General features: G+C 48.2%; 1 protein-coding gene across 23 annotated transcripts in view; it reads left to right on the top strand.

Annotated features, from left to right (window-relative positions):
• The window catches only part of Mical3 (microtubule associated monooxygenase, calponin and LIM domain containing 3), a 218,064-nt gene that overhangs the window by 72,844 nt on the left and 122,097 nt on the right, over positions 1–23,123 (top strand). The window contains exon 1 of one of the 23 annotated variants that reach the window (XM_023717699.1): positions 16,799–16,860. The exons of the other annotated variants lie outside the window; for them this stretch is intronic. The gene's annotated coding sequence lies outside the window, so the exon portion shown is untranslated. Of the gene's footprint in view, positions 1–16,798; positions 16,861–23,123 lie in introns of those variants that run through there. 23 annotated transcript variants of the gene reach the window in all.

The following is a 23,123-nucleotide window of genomic DNA, read 5'->3' as shown; positions in this document are numbered from 1 at the left end:
CGGGTTTCCCTTTCTGCTTGTATCGCTGCCTGATACATACATCCTTGGGTTTATGCTACCTTTGCATCTTTCTTTGTGGTAGTTTAATTTTTCTTAAAGATATATTCTTTTTTTATTTAATACACATATATTCTTCTGTGTATTTTGCCACAGGTCTTGGGCTTCCCATGGACCTTGTCCCTCCCTGTCCTCTTTGATCTTTTGGGTTTAGTCTTGCTGCTCTAGAGCTGTGTCCCATCCATTTCCCAGCCCCATCAGGTGCTGGTTTCTTCTTGATACTGCAGAAGTGTTTCTCGCCCAGAAGAAGTATTGTTTTTGAAGTTGTGTCCACTTAACCTAGAGCAGGCAGACATTAATAAGGCAGCTGATCACTACACTGAAAACAACTAAGTCTTGGTGCTTCCTTGCCTAGGCTTATGGCCTTTTTGGTGATATGAGGGTGTGTTCTGGTCTAGGGGCAGAACAGTATGGCAGCTGGGATGTTGTGACATCTGGAGCACTGGATATTGGCCTTGGATGTCCATTTCTTTCTTTCTTTTTTAATCTTTTTGAGACAGGGACTTGCTATGCAGTTCAGGGTGGCTGTGAGCTCACTTTTTAGCCCTGGATGGTCTTGAAAACTGGCAACAGTCTTCCTGCCTTAGCCTCCTGGGTACTGAGATTACAGGCGTCTGCCACCAAGCCTGGTGGCTTTGAACATCTTTTGACTTGGGTGTTGTAGTTAGGGTTTACAGGAATTTAATACAGGACACATAATTTATAGGATTATTCTATAATAGTTACCCAAAGAGTCCAATGCAAAAGAATGCAGATCTGTCCACACACTAGAGCCCCAAAGAATCCAGCTGAGGGCCTGGATCCCACAGCAATGTGCACGAGCCCAGCTGGACCCTGGAGCCCATGACAATGTCTTATGCAAGTGTGTATCAAGGACCTTCACCAGGAAGGCCCAAAGGTTTGTGGTGGAAGCAAGAAAGTATACACCAGCAGAGTGAGGAATCTGCAGTGGATTGAGGAAGCGATGCTCAAGGGAAGGACCTGAGCTCCCACAATCCTCAGTGACAGCGAGGACCTGAGCTCCAGTGACAAGAAGAGCTGAGTTCATATCAGGAGAACCAGCAGCACAATCTCTTCCCTGTAAGTTCTCCCGTGCTGTTGGCAACACCCCTCAGGCAGGCCTTCCACACCCAGCAGCACGCTGATTCAGTTCAGCTGGGTGTTACAAGTTGCTCATTATAACCCAACCTTGTCTCTGTCTGTCTCACTCTGTCTCACTGTGTCTGTCTCTCCCTCCCTCCCTCCCTCCCTCTTTCCGTCTCTTTTTCTCTCTCCCCTTCTCCCCTCTCCCTCCGTTTGTCCTTTTCATGCTCCTGGCAACAATCCTCACGTGGGCTTTCCACACCCAGAACCACGCTGATTCAGCTGGGTGGTACAGGTCGAGCGTTAGTTAATCTGCCACAGGTGTCTAGGATGTCTGTTATAGCTTCTTGAGTACAGTATTTTGGCAGCAGGCAGGCCAGGCTGTTTGGAACCCGAGGTGCATGCAGTTACTTTAGTATAAAATAGGAGCCCAGTTTCTTGTCACTTGGCAGCTTGCAAGGCTTTTCATTTCTAAGTCTGGAAAGTCCTTGTCTGGCTCCGTTGGATGATTGATGTCACCTCGCAGAGTTGCAGAGGGAGACAGGTGGAGTCTTCATAAGGAACGCAGAGGTGAGTCAGCCCTTTCACCTAACTGAATTCGCCGTCAGTCCGGATCTCAGCCCTCCCAGGCCTCCCATTCTGCTGTCCTCCTTAGGGACGGCGGAGATGCGTAGCTGCCTGTCCACTCTTCGGGTGCCTTTGTGGCCGCTAGGAAGCTACACTGCTTCTGTGTGAGTGCTGCTCGCTACACATGGGTGGTTTGCTGAGTGGGGTGTAGGTTGGGTTTCAGGCCCTTCTCCCCTCGTCCTCTGTAGCTGGAGGTTTGTACTACTATGTGTGGTAGTCAGGGTGCAGAGCAAGAGCCTCGTATCTATTCATGGGTATGAACTCTAAGGCCTATGTAGATGTGTTTATTTTTGAGACACTCTGTGGGCCTTGAACGCACTATGTGGCCCATGGTGGATTTGAACTCATCACGGTCCTTCTGCCTTAGCCCCTGAGTGCTGGGATTACAGGCATGCACCATCATGCCTGGTGATGTGGGTTTGTTCTTTACCTACTTGTTCCCCAAATGGTGGTGGTTACTGGTGCAGAATGACTGTGATGGTTCAGCTAGAGCGAGGAGCGCTGCTGCGGAGAATAGTGAACTTGCCTTCACAACCGAGAGAAGCGGCTTCACTCTCCACCAGACTTCCATCTAATCCTTTCAGTCTTTGGTTATCAAAACATCTTCTTGGACAAAGGGACTCCTAATTCATCTTGACACTCAAATCTTTCGTTCAGAATTGTATTTGGCATCAGAGTCCACTGTAGTTGCCTGCCAAGTTTAAGCCCTGGGAATACCCAGGAGCCCAGAGGGCCTGCACAGCCTTCCTTGCTGGTGAAGGAAGCGTTGTAGGGAAAGACTCCCTCTGCTCCCAGGATGAGACCCCGCTCTGTGTGGGGCTGTAGGCACAGGGGAGCCCTGCTGATCTTGGCAGTACTAATGGCCAGATTGAGGGATCTGAAATGCACGACGACTCCCTGTTTTGTGTCTGGGTTTCCCAGTGAAGGTATGAACTTCCACTCCAGTTTTGAATAATTTGCACTTTAAAGCACAGTGCTTCTGGGTGTGAATGCTGCCGTCTTAGCGTATTAGTGAGGCAAGTCACTTCCCCTGGGACCTTCAGTTTTCTCATCTCTACACCGAGAATGGTAATAGATTTAATAGGGTTGTTGTGAGGACCAAACAGCTATTTTTATGGAGAGCCCAGCACAGTGTTTGCCACATTAGGAAGTTTGCAAAGTGGTAGTAATTTTTATAATCATGAAGGGGTGCCCACTAGACTGTTCCTCCTCTTTCCAAAGCAACAAGTATTTGTAAATTCTTACACTGAGCTTCAAATATGGTTGCTATAACCATGGGCAAGAAGGAAAAAAAGAATGTGTAGTTTTTTGCTGAGTGATTTCTTTGCTTCATTAATATTTTTTTTTAATGTTTTATTTATTTGGTACAGGGTCTCAGTATGTGGCCAGCATGGCATGTGGTACTGGGGATCGAACCCAGGTCCTTGTGCTTGCCAGGCAGGTGCTTAGAACCACCAAGCTATCTCCTTAGCCTCGCTTCATTGGTATCTTGACTGCTTTAGTGCCGGGAATAAGATGAAACATGGTCCTCACTCCCAGGATCTCACAAATATTGAGATAATCATGTAACTGATTACTAAAAAAATTTTATAGGTGCCATCATAGAAACCAGTGTAGGATTAGGTGGAGTTAACGATCTGTTTTGGTAGCAGTCCTTTTTTTTTTTTTTTTAAGTATGGGACTGAAGTAGCTAGATCTTTGGCATTATCCAGGTTAAAGTTCCATCTTGGAGCCCTGATGGGCCCTCAGCAGGACCTGCGGCCATGACGGGGAACCTTTTCGAGCTTTAATTGGTAACAGCCGGCCAGCAGAGGCGCGAGGACCTTGGTGTCGCCACCACCATTGGGCAAGTGATGATACAAGGAAAGAAAGGGAAGTAATGCAAAGAATTCGCTGGTTAATCAAGGGCCATTGATTGCCTGCTGTGTGACCAGGGCAAGTTGCTTCGTTTTGCCAGTCTGCCCCGAGGATCTGTGAGCATCTGCCTTCCATCTTCATGGCTCTGAGGAGGAGTAAGTGGGGTCATCTGTGCAAAAGTGCTTGAAGTTTGAAGTAGTGCTGGCCCATGTGGAGGGGCTGGTGGTGCCTGCATGGATGTCACTGTGTTCTGGTGGAGAAGGAGCGCAGTAGGCCTGGCTGGGGAGCACACTTGTGCTGTGCAGTTTCCTCTTGTCCTGTAGACCTCTCTTTGGCTCCCTGCTCAGAAAATTTTCCATGACCATTTTGCCTAAGAGTCTTCTGCTACCCTGGCTCACTGTAACCTGTGTGCATTTCCGCAGCAGCAGCAGCAGCAGCAGCAGCAGCAGCAGCAGCAGCAGCAGCAGCAGCAGCAGATTTTGGAATTGTGTGCTGGCTTATCTACTTGTCTGTATTCTCCACTGGGCAGGAAGCTTCTCAAGGATAGGCACTCTGCTTTTTTTTAAACCAGTGTAAACTTAATACCAAGCACAGGGCCTGAAAAAGACTGTCCACTGACTAATGCAGTGAAAGGCAGCAAGAGTTGGTCTACCCAGAAAGCGGCTGCACCGATGTGCCCTTGTGCAAGAGGTGCAGCGGAGTTGGTGCATTGGAGCGTAGTACAACACCAGCAGAACACAAGTACTAAATGCCACCGGCAGGAGCTGTGACTCATCTGTGTTAGCCCCTCTCTCTGCCCACTTAGAGACCTTACATTGACCTTGCACTCCAGTTCCATGCTGATGTTGGCAACTGTCCCTTCGAAAGGGCACATGCATTTTGAACTGCACAACGTGGGCCCAGGGAGTTTAGAGCTTGGCAGGCAGGGAGCGTGTATCCTCCGTGCTATTTATAAAGCACACAGCCTGGCTTTGGTCAGAAGCCACACCCAGTCGGGCTCCCAGCTGTCTGCCCCATCTTATGCCAAGTAGTGCTCTATTGCGCTCCTCCTCAGTATGTAAGGCATCATGTGGCTCCCATTCTCATGCAGCTGTGTGTCCTTCAGCGTGCTGTAGTCTCAGGGCACTTAAGAGGTACCCTACCCCCTATTAAAGTAGTGGTGTAAGATGTGTGTTAAAGTACAAGTACATACTGGGTGTACAGCCTGCATTTTTGTATGTCTACATCTGTATGTGTCTGACAAGGGTCAGTCAGAGGAGCTGACGCGGGAGGTTTCAGGGCTAACTGCGGGACTTGCTATTACAAAACTCAGAGGAGTTGGGCAAGTGGGTCTCCAGAGACAGGCACTGCAGCTTAGAGAGGAGCCCGAAGTGGTGCCTACAGCACTGGTGTGGGAGGGCAGGTTGGAGTTCATGGGGAGAACTGGGAAGCCAGGCCCTTCTGCCTTGGAGTGGAGGCATGGGAAGGGGGCTCTGAGAGCCCCGGAAGCCCTGCCCTGGGAGCTGGTGGCAGGGATCCAATGGTGTCTGGTGATGGCTGTGGCCGGTTCACAGGGTCAGGTGTGGGGATAGGAGCCAGATCATTATGGAGGGGAACAGGATGAGCTGGAATCTTTGCCCCCCCCCCCAGCTGGCTATTTCACTTTCAGAAAGTAGGGGCCCCTGCTTCAGTTTCATCTTTCAGACTTGGCGAAGGAAGTTTTATCTGGGGTCCTGGAAACCACAATGATTAGTGTAATCAGGTCGGTACCATACCACTGTCCAGGCAGGGGCCTAAAGCTTCCAACCTTGTGCCACTGTTTGGACTGCCTTATTTTATTTTATTTTTGGTTCTGGGAATTGAGCCCAAAGGCCTTGTGCCTGCTGGGCAGCTGCTCAACCGCTTGCCCTACTGACTTCTGCACCACAGTTTTGACTTGTTGGTTCTTGATCTTCTAAAGGCAGTCATTCGATGTGTTCTTTTTTGTGTCCCCCTTTTGCTGGATGTTACTCTGTTACCTGTTTTGCTGCATGTCACAGTATGTCAAAGCTCCTGTACACGTGGGTTCTGCGTCCATGTATTTAACCCACCATGGACTGAAAGGTTAAAAAAACATCCTGTACTGAACAGTTATAGGCCTTTTTCTTGTCATTATTCCCTAATCGATATAGTCTGTGTATTTGCATAGCATTTACATGGTATTGGGTATTATAAGCAGTCCAGAGATGACTTCAAGTACATTTGGAGGATTTGTATACGTTATTAGCAAATAGTACACTGTTTGATACAAGGAATTTGAGCACTATGGGTTTTTGTATGGGCCGTTTTATGACTGCGTCTGTGGTTTATCATTTAGCTGTTGTTACTCATTTGGGTTGTTTTCCAGATCTGGAGTATTTCGAATAAAGCTGACACGAATATTCTTTTATTTGCTTTTTGGTTGATAAAGACATTCATTTGTTGAACATATCCACAAGAGTAGAATTGTAGAGTTTTAGGGTGCTGCATTTAATTTCAAGAGCCAGTTTTTTTGTTTTTTTTTTTTAAATATATTTTTTAAACATTTATTTATTGTGTGTGGGGGGGGCAGCTCAGCCCACCAGGGGGCGCGGCTGGCTGGCATGTGGTGCTGGGGGATCGAACCATGGTCCCTGTGCTTTGCCAAGCTTGTTCCATGTAGGTGCTTTAGACCACTGAGCCATCTCGCCAGCCCAAGAGCCAGTTTTTTTGTGATTCTGCCAGTTTATTATACTCTCTGTGAATATGAGTTGTTCTTGCCTATACTTGGTATTGTCAATCTTTGATATTACTCATTTCCATGACTATGTAAGAGTGTCTTGGGCCAGAGAGATAGCTCAGCATTCTAAGCGCCTGCCTGGCAAGCTCAGGGACCCAGGTTTGATCCCTGGTACCGCATGCCATACTGGCCCCAGAGACATAGGCATGCCGTGCTGGCCACTGCAGCTGGGCATGGTGGTGCACACCTGTAATCCCAGCGCTGGGGAGGCTGAGACAGGAGGATAACTGAGTCCGAGCTACATAATGAGACCCTATACCAAATACATTAAAAAAAATTTTTTTTAATTAACAAAAATCTTATCATGGTCCCATTTGACATTTTTCTTGGTGACTAGTTTGCCAACACCTGTTCATATACTTTTCATTGTTTCAATGTCCTCTTTTGTGATTTGTGTAGTGACATCTTTGGCTAATTCTCATTTAGTAATACTGTTTATTTATTTAACTTTTTTTTTAATCTATTCTCAATATGAAACTTCTCTGCTATTCCTTCTGAAGTGGAAAAAGAATTTTCCTACTGCTTGTAGAAGGGAACAAAATGTTACTTGTTGCACCTTTTTCAGAGAGTTAATACAGTGTAGGATGAGAAGTTAACACACCATACGCATAGTTTTAAAAACAAAATATTGGATCTGCAAGTCTTACTACTGCTTTTTAAAACGCACTTTATTAGAAGGTGTTGTTCTGAGTGGCAGGCACTTGTCACACCAGGGCGGCAGCTTTCAGCGAGTGAACACATTAGCCAAGGTGGGGTGCCTGTGCTGCCATGGGTAGAACATGCTTGTGAAGGTGTCTCTTAATGCGGCTCCCACATGTGAGCCCGCGCAGTCTTACTGCAGTGAATGACTGTGTTCACCACTCTAGGTAGTCTTTTTTTTTTTTTAATATTTATTTATTTTTATTTATTACATTTATTTATTGTGTGTGTGTGTGTGTGTGTGTGTGTGTGGCCAGCTCAGCCCACCAGGGGGCGGGGGCTGCTGGCATGTGGTGCTGGAGGATCGAACCGCGGTCCCTGTGCTTTGCCAAGCTTGTTTTTCAAGTAGGTGCTTTAGACCACTGAGCCATCTCTCCAGCCCCTCTAGGTAGTCTTGACATATGGTGAAAAGACACCTGCATGGCACATGTCCCTGGCAGTCAGTGCTGGTCACCTGCTGCATCCAAGAGGTGTTACTTCAGGGGGTGAATATGTTTTCCGTGCACCTTTGCATATGCTGAACTGTGTAAAGACACCTGTGAAACCCCCACAGTTTATCCTTGTCACTCAGAATACATGCATAAGTGGGAACTTAGTTCATTCGGTAAAGATCTGACTGGAGTGTGGGTGCGGGGGCTCTGTTCAGTTCACTGCAGGAGTAGCAGCTTGACTCTGAAACTCGCTGTCCTCTGGGAGTTCAGTGGGCGGAGCCACCGAGCAGGGCAGAGCAGAGTCTTAGAGCAAAGGGCTTGAGGATGTGACACCAAAGCTGGATGGATGAGTGGATTCACCTTTAACCTCTGCCTTGACTCAGGGAGGGTTTGAGGAGGGTAAAGACTGAGTTCAAATTGTGTGTACATACGACGAAAGGCGTGTTCTAGGCTCTGACAACCAGGTGTGCTGGAGAGAACGTGTGTGGTCCTGGAGCCGCAGGCAGATGGTGGCCGGAGTACACACTGTGTCAGGAGGAAGAGTTGCGAAGAGTGGGGCTGAGGCCGGGCTTGCTTGTCACCTGGCAGCCAGGTTGTTTAACGTGCTGGTAAATGGTGTCTCTTAAGAGGTGTAAACCGGTAGTGACATGGTCAAGAATACATTCCAGTTTATTGGGATTTTGTAACTGAGCAAGTCTCCTTGTATAGCTCTGTGCATAGCAACACTATTCACAGTAGCCAAAAGGTGGAGCAGCCCCTCTGTCCATGATGGATGATTGGATGGGTGGGAGAGCAAAATGCAGCGTCTACTACTGTGAAACATATGCAACCATAAAACAAGAAATTGACAAGATAAGCGAAAAAACCAGACACACAGAAGGACAAATACATGATTCCACTTATTAGGGGTGCCTAGAATAGGCAAATTCATAGGAATGGAAACCAAACTAGAGATTCCCCAGTGCTTTGGGCATGAGGGACCTGGGACATTGCTGTTTAATAAGTAGTTTCTGTTGGGGATGATGAAAAACCCTGGGCGTAGTGGTGACGGCAGGTATCATTGCAAAGGAGCCGAGTGCCACTGGGCTGTACACTTAGAAAAGGTCAGAGTGGGAGCTTTTTTTTTTTTTTTTTGGCGGAACTGGGGATTGAACTCAGACCCTGGCACTTGTCAGGGAAGCACTTATTCCACTGAGCCATCTCCCTGGCCCCTAGAGTGGAAACTTTTATGTTTTATGTATATTTTACTGCAATAAGAAAACACACAAAACAACTAAAAACACCTTGGAGGAGGATCTACATTAGGAGTAAGAGCCTAGGTGTTCGAAGCAGTAAGGTTATGAAGGAGGGAATGTAGGAGAGAAAACCAGATGGGACTATGCCGTATGCTGCGCTGCTTTCCCACAATATTGTATTTGCCTGTTTTTTGAGACAGGGTCTTGACGAATAGTTCAGGCTGGCCTTGACCTCACTATGTAGCCCAGGCTGGCTTCAAACTCTCTGCAGTCTTCCTGCCTCAGCCTCCCGAGTGCTGTGATTACAGGTGTGTGCCACCATGGCTGGCCACAATACTTACGCACACAGGAGAATTGTCCTTTGCCTCCTATAGCAGTAGGAAGTAAGGGAGAGGCAGAGGCTGACACCTAGAATTCTGGTAGAACACTTGGTTTTATTGGAAGCGCCATTCAGGGATGGGGCCCATTGAGGAGCAAGGGTGAGGAGTCCTCTTTGGGGTAGCTTAACTTGGGAGTGTCCTGACACGCTCTGATGGAGACGTCCAGCGGCAGTTGCAAAGATGGTACTGTATGGGCACAAAAGGGAGGATGACCCGGGATCAGCTCTGGGAGTCCCTGCTTTTAAACGGGTGTGATCCAAGAAGTTGGAAGCACATCTGCAGAAGAACTGAGAAGGAGGTGCGCGCTGTGAGCTTCTGTTGTATACCCGGCTGGCTTTTGGGTTGCTCTTAATGGCTTCATACTTAGCCCTCAGAGCATTCCTGTCCCAAACCAGACCGCCTGGGTGGGTGTAGATGTCACAGCATGGGAAGGTATATGTGTCAGATTCGGGGAAGAGTGGGGGATGGGTGCATGTTGCTAAGCAATCCAATCATATATCGAGTTTTAGATGTCTAGCCATTTCTGTTTTCGTTTTCTTTCTTTTGTATTTTAGGGAAGGGTCTACAGGGTGTTCAGGGTCTCACTGCTAGATCAGACTCATAGTAATCTGCCTGTTTACAGCCTCCCAAGAGCTGGGATTACAGGCATGCGCCACCACGCCCAGTCTCGGTTGCTGTCTCAGCACACCCTGGGGGGGGCAGGGCCGGCCCCTGCGCCTGCTTGCAGATGCTTTAATCTGCTGAGCTATTTGGCCAGCCCTCCTCTAGCCATTTCTGATTTGTTAATTCTACTTTCCCTTCATTGCTTCACTTTACTCTGAAGACAAATTGAGAGCTTTGGCTGGATCTGTCTCAGGATGCAAGACATCTGTAATCCCCTACAGTTCCGTGAGCGCTGTCAATGAAGATGCACGCATGCTTGCTTTTGGGGTCAAGGCCCTCGCCCTAAATTCCATTTCATTTCTTTCATGAGTGATTTAGCAAGTTATTAGGTTTGAGATTGATAACCCATTACATTCATTGTGTCTCAAAGCAGGCAGCTGTCAGGAAGAAGGGACAGTGCCCACTTTGGGCTTTCACTGACCCGTACTTGCTCCCTGGCTACAGTGCTGAAGGCCCATTGAGGTGGAGAAACTTGTGGAGCTACCAGAACGTTGCTGGGAGAGCAGTGCTGGGAAGCCGAAGGCCGAGGGGGTCTTCATTTTCATTTGGGAAGCACTGTTCTCACTGATAGTTTAAAAATGAGTGAGCTTTTCCCGCTGCCGAGGCAGGACAGCTGTGGCCTCTGCTTTCTTGGGCCTGCTCCAGGTTCCTTGTATGTTGCTGAATTGACAGCAGCAAGTGGATACTAAACTTTTCTTCACATCCGTCAGCCTCCTAAATCTCACTCAGCCAAGAGGCCTTCAGGTTTGGGAGCTATTAAGTTCCCCCCACAGAGGGAAGTAAAAAGAATTAAGATGTGTCCTATACATGTACCAACTTTCCATGATGCACATAATTATCGTGTACTACAATCATGTGCTGATAAAAAATTTTTAAGAACTTTTTTTGGCACCGGGAATCAAACTCAGGACCTCACGCTTGGCAGGCAGGCACTGTGCTGCTGAGCCATATCCCTAGTCCTTAAAAAATCTTTTAGGCCCCCCTCCCTACGGTGATGGAGATGGTTTAAAACTACATTGTGATGGTTACAGATCTTGGCAGATTTAGCAAAAGTAACTGATTGCCACACGGCACGGTCAGGTGGAACTGTAAGCTGCATGGCAGTAGAAGGCTTCGAGGCAGAGGCTGTGCTGTCAGCGTGTGGTCCTTGTCTTCGCTTGGGCCCAGCAGCCAGCTGTTAGCACGGATGGAGTACTGACCAGGAGTAAGCGAGCAGGGAAAGCCCAGGCCCTGCAGGGTCCAGAGGCCAGGCGCCTGGGCAGTGGTAGAGTCAGACCCTATGACATTACCCCTGCTGTATGGTCAGATTTATTGCTCTGTTAACACCAGCTTATAGGTAAGCAGGGAATGTATTTCTGCGAAATAAAATCTCTCAGTTTGGCCTTTCTCAAAGTAGAAGAGGAGCAGTTGTCCTGTGGGTGGGTTGTGATTTCAGGTGACTGTACACTCTGCAGGTTTACTGTGCTCCTCTGTCTGCCTCCCTCCCCGCAATTCCCAGCAGTCCAGTGCCTTCCTGGTAAGCAGAGGGTCCTGAGTTCAATGTCTGGGACCAAAAAGCAAAACAACAGAATTCCCTCAGTGACTGAAAGTGAGGTGGCATTTTTTCCCGCCTTCACTGCTGATGCCTCTCTGCCAGTTGGATGGCGGTGGCATTCACATTTGGTTGTTACTGACAGCTCTTGAGCCATCAGCCCTGTGATGATAAAGCCCCTGTCCCTCTTCACTGTACGCTTGCTCTTGTCACCTGCTAGGTTCCCAGTAAACAGACAGGCCCTGGCTCACTAGGGTGGAAGCCCCGCATGGAGCGGGGAGGTGGGCAGAGCCCAGAAGGTGCTGCGCTCACATCATCTCCTGCTGTTGTGCTGGATTCCTGCTGCCCTCACCTGTGGAGGAGATGCTCAGGGCCTCTGCAGATGTCCTCAAAACACAGGGCCACATTCTGTCTACTGTGTGGTGTTCAGACCAAGTACTAGAGTTGGTCAGACCACCTTCTCTTTTCCCTGCCCCCAAGTGAGCAGTAGTTCTCAAAGAGGCCTGTTTAGCCTGTGAATGACCTGGAGCGAGGGGCGAGGGGCATCTGGGTCAGCCTGGCCATGCTTGGCATGCTGTGGTACTGGCCACAGGTACAGCAGCTTGTGAGGTGGCAGGTGGCCTCTGTTCGCCTTCCTCTAAGGATGGCTTCCTCAGAATGAGACTTGCGTCCGCCACAGCTGGTGAGGGCTGCCAGCAGTGATAATGCTTTCTAAGGGCCTCTAGGGAGCATTTGGATTCCCTCAGGCTGTAGCTCTCTGCTCAGGAAATAAGCCTTTACCTTGTATGTCCTGGAGCCAGAGGTCACCTGACAGCCATCCTATGCCTGTGAGGAGTTAGACAGGGGTTTTAGGAAGTCAGGTGGTGGGTAGAGAGCTACCTGTGCCTGGAATCTGCTGCCAGCTTGCGGAGGGCGAGGGGATGCCAGGCCTCTCGGCCACCAGGTGCTGGCATTTTAGGGCAGGGTAGCCGCCTGTAGGCCTTCTTTGGTCCGTGCTCTCTAATCTCACCAGTGCTGAATTGAGTGAAAATTTATGTGCTTATAGAAAAACCCTGGTAGCTTGCTGGCTTTGAGCCCAGAGCAGTTGGAATTTTGGAGCCCAGGAGTTCATGGCAGTTGGTTTTTGGCAATTGGTCTTTGAGAGAAAAGAAATTAAAGTTTTGGCTGTGCTTCAGTATGCTTCCGGACAAGGGACAGGGAGTCATCACTTGGGCAGGGAGAGTGTAACAAGGGCGAGGTTGTGGGCTGTGGACTCCTTAAGACCCTTCCTGAGTATGTTTAGGGAATTCAGGATATTTTTAAGCCTAAGGAAGAAAGCTTGGTGTTGTGCCCTGTCCTTTAGTGTCTCTTCTCCGGGCAGATGAGCCTCCTGGCCGTGGGAAGGAATCGAGTGCTGCTGTGGGAGCAGCCTGCAGCCTCGGGCCCAGCAGGAATCCCTGAGGGTAGGTCCTGAGAGGCCCTTGATCCAGAGGACGCTCCCACTTCCCTGGTACAGTTATGCGAAGTCCTTAAGCTAACTGGAAGGGGAAGCACATTCCGCTGAGCTGGATTCAGTTCAGCCCTATAGTGTTTCTGCTTTGGAGAGACCAGCTGAGGTTTCTCCCTGGATATAGCTGGGTAAAAAGAGAAGGGCTGAGAGCTGCCTCAATCCTGTTCCCTATCGAATGGAGCCTGGAAGCCAGATAGTCCTTTAGCTTAGGACGTGGGGGTGAGGTTGGGAAGGAGGGTGCATGGCCGCCTGGCTGGAGAGCAAAGGCTCCGCCATTGTTGGCTGCCAGCCTGCGAGTGTTTACTTACACTCGCTTTCTCTGTCTTCACTGTGTCTGTCTCTAACGAGCCTGTGGGTCCTCTGGTGAGGCTTCCCCTCGAACTGCCTCACTCTTGGAGCCTCCAAGCCACAGTACCAGGGGCTTAGGGAGCCTCTGCTGTGTGAAAAAGGTAAATACCTTCCTGGAGTGTGAATTAAAAACAGCAGCCCTTTTATAAGTCTAAGATGCGGCGGGACGGCACTGCGTCACTCCCTGTCTACGTCACTCGCTCGAGGAGCGGAGTCTCCCCGGCCAGGGTTGGACACATGTCAGCACGCGTACAACAGCAAAAGGTGCCACAAGCAAACGTTCAATAAAAAGCTGTTTGTATCCTTGAAATCTCTGTTGTGCATTTTTAAAGACAAAAGATGTCAATGTTGTTTTTTCTAAAATAAAACTTAAGTGTCCAGATTTAATTGCAGTGTTGGTGCTTTATGCTCCCCATAAGTGGGTTGGGGTTGGAGATTGGGCACTTGGTCTCTAAAAGGTTCACCATCACTGCCTTAGGAACCCGGCATTGTCTTCTCCTCCCTGCTTACGAAGTCGCCATCTTAATCAGCAAGCCATTAATATACTACTCATTATGTAAATTTCTTTTTTCTTTCTTTTTTTTTTTTTGGTGGAACCGGGGATTGAACTCAGACCCTTGTGCTTGCCAGGGAAGCACTTATTCTCCTGAGCCATCTCCCTGGCCCCTCATCATGTAAATTTCTTTCCACCTTTTATAGTTCTGTGACATTAGCCATTGTGGCCCCAAGCAAGCCTTGTGTTCTGTTTTTCATTTTTTCCTGGTACCTGCTGTACTTAGTACCAACTTTCCTGCCTGCATCTGCACTGTGGTATGAAGGAATGCAGGCTGTTTCTTGCTGAGGACAGCACGCAGGCCTGTGGGCGGGTGGACAAGGAGTCTGAGTGAGGGGGTGAGTGTTGAAAGGGGGGCGTGCACCAAGGTGAGAGGGACGAGGTTGCCTGTGGGAAGGCAGTGTGGCCTCAGTGAACCCTGGCACAAGGAGAGAGGTGGAGGGGCACACAGGCCAGGGGTGCACTGCAGGCGAAGACAAGAAGGCTCCTGGGGAGTATCTGAAGAAAAGCAATTTTTTAAAGACAGGATCTTGCTATGTATCCCAGAATGGACTTGAACTTATTAAGTAGGTAGCCTGGGTTGCCTCAAATTTGCAGCACTCTTCCTGCCTCAGCCTCCTGAGTTCTGGGATTATAGACGTGCGGTACCACATCCAGCAGAAAATGGTGTGCGTTGCAAGTGTAGAAATTAAGGCTGGTGCTAGATCTTAACAGTTCTTTGCAGTTTTGTTGAGTTTGATTATTTCTTGAACTCATGGAGGACTGAAATAGGCAGAGGGTCTCCTTGGCTCTTAAGAAAGAATACATTAGCACTCAGGATTAAAAAGGGCTCAAGATGGACTTTTTTTTTTTTTTTTTTTTTCCATTTATGTACTTGGTATAAGGTCTCACTACTCAGCTTGAACTTGTGATGATCTTCCTATTTTCAGCCTCCCCAGCACTGGGATTATAGGTGTGGGCCACCACAAGGGCAGGACCAGCACTCCTTGTGGGACCAGATCAAACACCAGTCCCTGTGCCTGCCAAAGCAAGCACTTAGTCTGCTCAGCTAGCTCACTGGCCCCAAAAAGGGCTGAAGTTGAAGGGGCTGTTCTGATAAGCTTTCTTGCTGCTTCCACCAGGCTAATGATAGAGAGCACTCTTGTACTCCGTTCTGTAGTCTGAACTCTGTAAAGTCAAAGTCCTAGAAGGTTAGAACTAGCACATCCGATTGAGGGAGTTAAAGAACAGAGAAGGGTCTGAGATGGCCCCACATTTCTACTTGGTGAGAGGTCATGTCTGGCTATATCCAGGGACTAGGGGAGGAGAACAGAGTCATTCAGTTTGGGACTTGCTCATTTTAGGGTTCCTGAGGGATGTGTGGATGGGGTGTTTGGTAGCATTTGGATTTCAAGAGCAAGGTCAGAAGGATGAAAGTAGAGGGTCATCCTGTTTTTTTTTGCTAGGGAAGTAGATGAAAGAATGAGAGCCTTAGAGACTCGGGGAGTGACGGGAACCGTTGGGACTAGCGGAAGGCGAGTCTCATGGAGCAGGGGGCAGGCAATCTGGGAAGAACCGCAGAGGGCAACAAGTGAGCGAAGGGCTGAGCCTTTCTTAGTTAGAGAGCCACAGCCAGCCTCAGTGCAGGGTTGGTTAAAGCCAGGCTGGAAAGGAAGTGAAAAGAAAACGATCTTTATGAGGCTTAAACCTGCTGAGAGAGGAGCGGATGCCTCCATCCCATTGTCCTTCTGGAAGTGCGGGTAGCCTGAAGGGATGCAGGTAAGGGCTTTGTGAGTGCTGATGTGGGTGCCTGTGTGTTTGAAGATGAGAGACTGAGCCATGTTGGAAGGACGGGAAGGAGCTGGTAGAAGTGAAATGACAGAGGGTGACGACTACTTAGTGCCACTGAACTGCAGATTCACAGGAGAATGAGGAGGCTGGGGTGGGCGATCTACACAGGTAGAAAGCTTCTCTGCAGTGGAGGAGGCAGAGTTAGATGGAGATCAGGAAGCCCCCAGCCCACCTCCCCAGATGGTGAGTGGAGGACCCAGAGTATTCCTAAGACTAATTCTCCACCATGTAAAAGACCAGGGCATTTGAAAGTGGCAGGAAGTTGGGCATGGAGCAGGTGACCTGAGATGCAGATCAGTCTTGGTGGAGCCAGTGGGGCTCCGTGAAAGGGGTGCTGGGCATCACTGAGGCCCCCGAGGATGGAGATGATGGCGCAGATGTAGCCCTAGTGCTCAGCTTCACTGTGACTTTTTCTCTAGCAGGGCACAAAGCTGTTTTTGTCCCATCCATGTTCTACTTGGGAGGCCAGTGTTTCTGGTGTCCAGCTTTCCTCTCGCTTGCCTCCCCACCTTCACTCAGCCTCTGGGTGGCCTTCTGTGAAGCTGGTGGGGTACACAGTAAGCCTTTGGGTCCTCTTTGTCATCCTGCTGTGAATGGAGAAGTGCTGTCATTGAGACACCTGGCCCCATGACAGCTTCATGGTTTTCTGACACAGATTATACAAACGCACACAGAAGTCAGAAACAGTACAAGTCCTTCACTTATCTCCCTGGGGGCTGGGGGATCTTGTATAGCATTTCATGACTCTGATGCCACCATTCTTTTCTAGAAGTCAGTTTCCTTTTATAGGGGACACTTACTCTGAAACTATTTGGCTGCTGAAACAGTGCTGCCTCCAGGTTCTGGCTCCTGTCCCACTCTCCTCACGCAAGGCCAAGGCCCAGGCTGTCTGTGTTGAGGCAGGTGCAGGGCAAGTTGTGTGCACAAAGGAAAGGGCTCTAGTGAATCAGAGGAACACTTTTCTCCTCGGGCAGCAGGTGCCCCTCTACAGGATTCCCGCATTTCTATGGATTCTCCCCAACCTGGTGGCACTTGCTTGACCCATTTTCACTTAGGATGACATCTGTTTCATGGCTTCAGAGAATTCTGTCTTGATCCCCAAACACCTGGGCAGACTGGAGAAGTTCACTCACCTGCCCATCCCTTCCCTGGAGTGCTACCTATTGTGCACCTGCTGGGGGTGAACAAAATGACAGCGTCCTAACTTTCAAGAGACCTCCATTCTACGGGTGGGAGACAAAAAATAAGGGCTGTGTATAGTGTGCCAAGTGGGGTATTTCAGAGAGCACCAGGGAAAGAAGGTAAGTGTTCAGTTGCTGTTGTTGTTTGGTGCAGGAGCGGAGTCCACAGCCTCTCCGGTCTGAGCACCCACTCTTCGCGCTGAGCTGCAGACCCTGCCTGGAAGCGGAGGTCCTAGGCGCTGTGGGCAGAGAGGTCTGCACTGAGATGTGGACATTGAAGTAGACAAGGCAGTTGTATTAACAGAGCTTGCCACCTGGGAAGCAGGGTAGCTTCCTCTGTGCACTGCTGTACTATTTCTAGAGCGTAGGAAAATGCTAGACACATAATAGATGCCCAGTGGTGCTTTTTTGGAAGAGCAAAGAATTTTCTGGGGCAAAGAATTTTCAGACAGAAGGAGCAGCAGCACCAAGGCTGCAGTGTGCGCGGAGCGGCCAGGAGGTGGGTCAGCGGTAGGAGTGGAGGTGGAGGCGCTGAAGGATGAGGGGTGAGGGTGCAGATCTCACAGAGGCTCCCTGAGATGATTTAGGGCATCCACAGTTCGAAACAGCTTGGCAGTTATTGTGGTCCTAGGGATTGAACCTTCCACACGTGCTAGGCAAGTGCTCTGCTGTGGAGCTGCAGCCCCAGCCCTTATTTGTTTGATTATTGGGTACCAGGAATTGAACCCAGGGCCTTCACACTGAGCTACAGCCCAGCCCCTTTTTGAATTGTTTATTTGCTTGTTTGTTTGAAACAAGGTCTTGCTAAGTTGCCCAGGCTGGCTTCAAACTTGTGATTTTCCTGCCTCAGCCTACCAGTACCTGGGCTTACAGGCATGCACCACCGTACCCTTTTCAAAACTATTTCTGTAAACATACTGAGGTGAAGTTATTTCTTTGTCCAGTTTTGTTTGTTCATGTGCTTTTTTTAAAAATTTATTTTTTATTTTTTCAAAATTTTATTGATAAACATAGCAATGAGACAGTTTCAAATCAAATCGGAAGTACGGTTTCAATAAATAATACACTGCATATATTCTTCTTAGTGGTTAATTGCTATACAAGATGCAGACTTGAGATCCTATTTACAAACACCATTAGAACAAATCATTCTATTCATTAAGAGAATGCAACTATATATCTATCCTAACCACTTTGAATACACGGATACAAAATGGACATTCATCTGTATACCCCATTTTTTCTAAGTTCCGTTATTGAATATTATAGGTGTGTAAACTCAGCAAAATATTCCAAAAGAGTCCAGTAGCCCGTAATAACACTGGGTCTTCTGTTTAACTGGCAATGTCAGAAATTATTGACCTGAGTCCCCCACAGCTCAACATAACAGCATGGCTTTACTTCTTATACTTCGTTTTTATACTTTTCTACTGGATGGTTAAGACCAAGGTGAAGCAGGACCTGTGCAATAAGAGTTGTAGCTTTTTGGTCTGAGAAGGTCAGTGAAATGTCCTCAGGATTTATCCTGAGATCCTGTACCTCAGATTATAGAACCTTTGTCAGTGTCAGCCATGTGGATGAGTCACGGCCATTGCTTGGCCAACGTGCTCTCTGTGCATGTGCTTTCTACAGGCTTGTGATGTGTCATGTCACAGCAAATGGAATGCAGAAGCAGGTCCCAGAATGCAGCTGTCCTCTGAAACCAGACATTAGAGAGATCTGCAAAAGTGTAAAAAGCCTGTCATTTTTCACATACAGTTTTGGTTTTAGAAAGTAATTGATGTTTATTTTTGTAGAGCATGCAAATGATGCTAATATGTAATAGATTATTTTACAGTGAGGTAACCAGTAAGAAAATCTTAAAGCTAGGGGTGGTGGTGTATGTGCCTATTTTCCTAGCATTCAGGAGGCTGAGGCAGGAGAATCATTGTGAGTTCAAGACCAGCTTGGGCTACATACAAAGTGAGCTCAAAACTGGCCTGACTCAAAATGGAGGTAAAACCGCCACCCGGTTGCCCCCAGCCCGACTCAGCTGTCCCCGTCGCCCCTGGGGGAGGAGGGCCATGATCCAAAGGAACCAGACAGAGCAATTGAGGAAGCTGTTTATTGGTGGTCTGAGTTCTGAAACTACCAATGATAGTTGAAGAGAACACGCAGAGAAGTGGGGCCCACTCCCAGATTGTGTGGTAATGCGAGGTCCTCAAACAGAACGCGCCTGAGGCTTTGGTTCTGTGACTTACTCTTGGTTGAAGAGGTGGATGCAGCAGTGTGTGCTCAACCACACAAAGTTGATGGGCGTGTAGTGGGACCAAAGAGCTATTTCTAGAGAGGACTCAGTAAAGTCTGGTGTCCGTCTAACAGTGAAGAGAATTTTTGTTGGTGGTATTAAAGAAGATACAGAAGAATATAATTTGAGAGACTACTTTGAAAAATATGGCAAGATTGAAACCATAGAAGTTATGGAAGACAGGCAGAGGATTTGCTTTTGTAACTTTTGATGATCAGGATACAGTTGATAAAATTGTTGTTCAGAAATACCACACTATTAATGGGCATAATTGTGAAGTGAAAAAGGCCCTTTGTAAACAAGAGATGCAGTGTGCTGGATCACAAAGAGGCCGTGGAGGTGGATCTGGCAACTTTATGGATCGTGGAGGAAACTTTGGAGGTGGTGGAGGGAATTTTGGCCGTGGTGGAAGAGGAGGTTACGGTGGTGGAGGAGGTGGCAGTAGAGGTAGTTATGGAGGAGGTGATGGTGGATATAATGGATTTGGAGGTGATGGTGGGAACTGTGGTGGTGGTCCTGGTTACAGTAGTAGAGCAGGGTATGGTGGTGGTGGACCAGGATGTGGAAACCAAGGTGGTGGATACGGTGGTGGTGGAGGAGGAGGATATGATGGCTACAACGAAGGAGGAAATTTTGGTGGTGGGAACTATGGTGGTGGTGGGAACTATAATGATTTTGGAAATTACAGTGGACAGCAACAGTCAAATTATGGACCCACGAAGGGGGGCAGTTTTGGTGGAAGAAGCTCTGGCAGTCCCTATGGTGGTGGTTATGGATCCGGTGGTAGAAGTGGTGGATATGGTAGCAGAAGGTTTTAAAAAACAACAGAAAAGGGCTACAGTTCTTAGCAGGAGAGAGAGCGAGGAGTTGTCAGGAAAGCTGCAGGTTACTTTGAGACAGTCGTCCCAAATGCATTAGAGGAACTGTAAAAATCTGCCACAGAAGGAACGATGATCCATAGTCAGAAAAGATGCTGCAGCTTAAACAGGAAACCCTTCTGGTTCAGGGCTGTCATAGCCACAGTTTGCAAAAAGTGCAGCGATTGATTAATGCAATGTAGTGTCAATTAGATGTGCATTCCTGAGGTCTTTTATCTCTTGTAGCTTTGTCTTTTTCTTTCTTTTCATTACATCAGGTATATTGCCCTGTAAATTGTGGTAGTGGTACCAGGAACAAAAAATTAAGGAATTTTTAACTTAAAAAAAAAAACAAAAACAAAACAGAACAAAAATAAAAAGACTAGCCTGAGCTGCATAGCAAGACCATGTCTCAGAAAAACAAAACGAAAAGAAAAAAATTGTTTTAATTTCACATAAATACGTTGATTGCTGTTTGAGTCATCAATAATTTTTAGATGCATAAATGAGTCCTAAGACCAAAAAGTTTGTAAAACATAATTCTAGGGCCTTGCAGGCCATTGCGTTGCTTTTATCCTGACATGCTGTACTTGTTACCTTTTGGTCTCTGACCAGATACCTGAGAAAAACAACTTAAGGGGGGAAAGGTGAATTTCAAGGGCGCCCCCAGAGAAGCCTGAAGATCTCCCACTAGATCCCACTTCCTGAAGGTGGGCAGCCTTTGACACCCAGCAGCACCAAGCTGGGGACCAACGCTTTATTTAGCACATGAACCTTGAGCTATAGCTGGGAAGCGAGGCGCTCCCTCCTTAGGTGTCAGAAAAGGGCAGTGAGGGAGCAAAGATTAAAGCCTGGGAAACAGCAGTCACACGCAGCCTGGGGAGAGTGGGAAGGACAAGGCCAGGCTGTCAGAGCCTGTGGGCTTAGTGGGAAGTGTGGGACATGATTATGGGCGACATACAGGTCACATACCTGGTAGGCCATGTGTGGAAAGTATTCTGCAGGGGAGGATATCAGGAGAGCAGGCTGGAAGAGGAGTTAGTGTCATCTAAAGTGAGTGGGGATGGTGACATTGGTGAGAGGAGGGTAGAAAAGATGCGGTGAGAAGTGGCCACATTTGTGCTGTATTTGAAGGTAGAACAGGCAGAATTTTCTGAAGGACTGCATAGGGGATGTGTTAGAAATGAGGGTAATTCCCAGGGTCTTAGATTGAACAGCTTGTAGGTGGCAGTGCTGTCTCCGAGATGTAGAATACCAAGGAAGAAGGAGCTTGGGGTCAAGTGTGGGAACTAGGAGCTTAGTTTTGTATATGTTGAATTTGGGATGCCTGGGAAACACCTAGTAGAAACGTCAAATAAACGATTGGTTATGCAAGTTCAAGAGAGGACATAAATATTTGGGTGCCATCAACAGCCTGTACAGTATGAGTGCACTGAAAGCCATGGGGCTGGAGAGACAATCTGGGTAGCTGTAGGGTTTTCATATTATTACGCGAGGGGATTTGTTAGGTAGGCCTCGAGGATCAGAGGCCGGGTAGCCATGTGAACACCTGCAGGCTAGAGAGTGGCAAGACCCAGTAGCCTCTCCATTCAGCACAAAATGGCTCAAGGCTAGGCTCAAGTGGAGGACAGTGGCTTCAGACAGCCACGCAGATGGTTGTTAGGAAGGCAGCCGAGATGCTGTGGCCACTGATTAATGCTAAGAGCCCAAGGGAAAATGCTAAGAATCGCTGGGTGAAAACTCTGGAAGGATTTTGGTCTTTTATGTCAAATTGAACCCTTGAGACTTTTAACATTTCAAATGGCTCAAATATGGCGAGACTTCTTGCCAGCATAGAAAACTCCTGGTTCCTGGAGCTGTTGGTGCATCCCAGATGATTGGGAGAGGGGAATGCGGGGCGCCTTTTAGACCAGGCATCTTCCACATGCTGCCTAACCATGACCTTAGTGTTTGGAAACTGTGCTTGTGACAATAGGCAGACTAGACAGCTGAGAGCCATAAACTCTGTCCTGAGTTAAACTCTTGTCACTCGTGTTCTGGGAAAACATTTTGAAGTCTGAACTGCCAGTTTTCTGCTTGGGGCCTGGGTAGTTGTGTCGTTGTTGAGTGTTTCTGTGAAACCCTGCTTTTTTTCTGAAAGCTCTGTGGTCATCTTCATGGGGTCTTTGTAAATCTTTGGGCTGCCAGAGTCATGCGTGGTATTGTTGGCCCCAGTGCAGCTGTGACTCTCAGGGTTTCCTTGCACAACCCCCAGGGTCTGCCCAGCGATTGCTGACTTGGCCGTATCACATTCAGCAAAACTTCATGAGCACCTGCTGTGTTTCCGCAGTGCTTAGGGCTGAACCTGGCCCTATAGAGAAAGCACTTGTTGGGATTCTCCTTTGCTTCCATTTCCCCACGTCCTTTCTGGTTAGAGACCTGGTCACTGCCTCTCAGCCTGGATTGTAGGGAGCAGGACAGCAGGGCAGGACGGTGCTAGTCTTTCCGTCTCCTCCTAGCTCAGTGGTGTACCCTTGGCAGTGAGTAGGTAGGCAGAAGTTTGCCTCTGCCCTGCCCTACAATGGAGTGGTGCTGGGCAATTAGAAACTGCTTTGTATTCGGCACCTTAATAGTGTTGCTGATGGCTGGGGTGCTAGAGCCTGCTAAAGAATGCAGACTGATAGGCCCTGTGTTAGGACAATTTTAGTCTCTTAGCAGCCAGTTGGAAGCATTTCCAGGAAAGCAGATGGCTCTTCCTTCCATTTATGAAAGGGCTGATGCAGTGATAAATTGGGAAGAGGAAGAGTCCCAAGCTGCTATCCTTGCCAAATGACCTTGAGCCTGCACACACCCGCACCCCCAGCTAGGCTGCTCATCCTAGCAACTTAGGCCCCAGGGCTGGGAGCGTGCATCTGGTGTCCCTTCGCTTCTCAAGCTGTATTCTCAGGTTGTTTTTTTATACTGACTGGGGGGGGGGGGATGGCTCAGTAGAATAAGCGCTTCCCTGGCAAGCACAAGGGCCTGAGTTGAGGACTGAAGCTCAAGTAGGCAGCCCTGGATCTAAACTATGACCGCACTACTTCCTTCTTGATTTGAGACCTTTAAACTTCCTCCAGCTGCAGTTTCCTACCTGCAGAGTGGAAGCGATCGATTTACCTGCCCTACATTGGTGAAGATCATACAAGGTGTGGACCAGACTCATAGTAACTGTTCCCTGGTGTTTTATTGCTGCTGAGGGAGTGTTTTTTTTTTTTTTTTTA

The sequence above is a fragment of the Octodon degus genome, unplaced genomic scaffold (genome assembly GCF_000260255.1).
Source record: "Octodon degus isolate 3935 unplaced genomic scaffold, OctDeg1.0 scaffold00054, whole genome shotgun sequence".
Lineage (NCBI taxonomy): Eukaryota > Metazoa > Chordata > Mammalia > Rodentia > Octodontidae > Octodon > Octodon degus.
The sequence above is the reverse complement of the archived record's forward strand: the minus strand, read 5'-3'. Positions and strand labels throughout refer to the sequence as shown.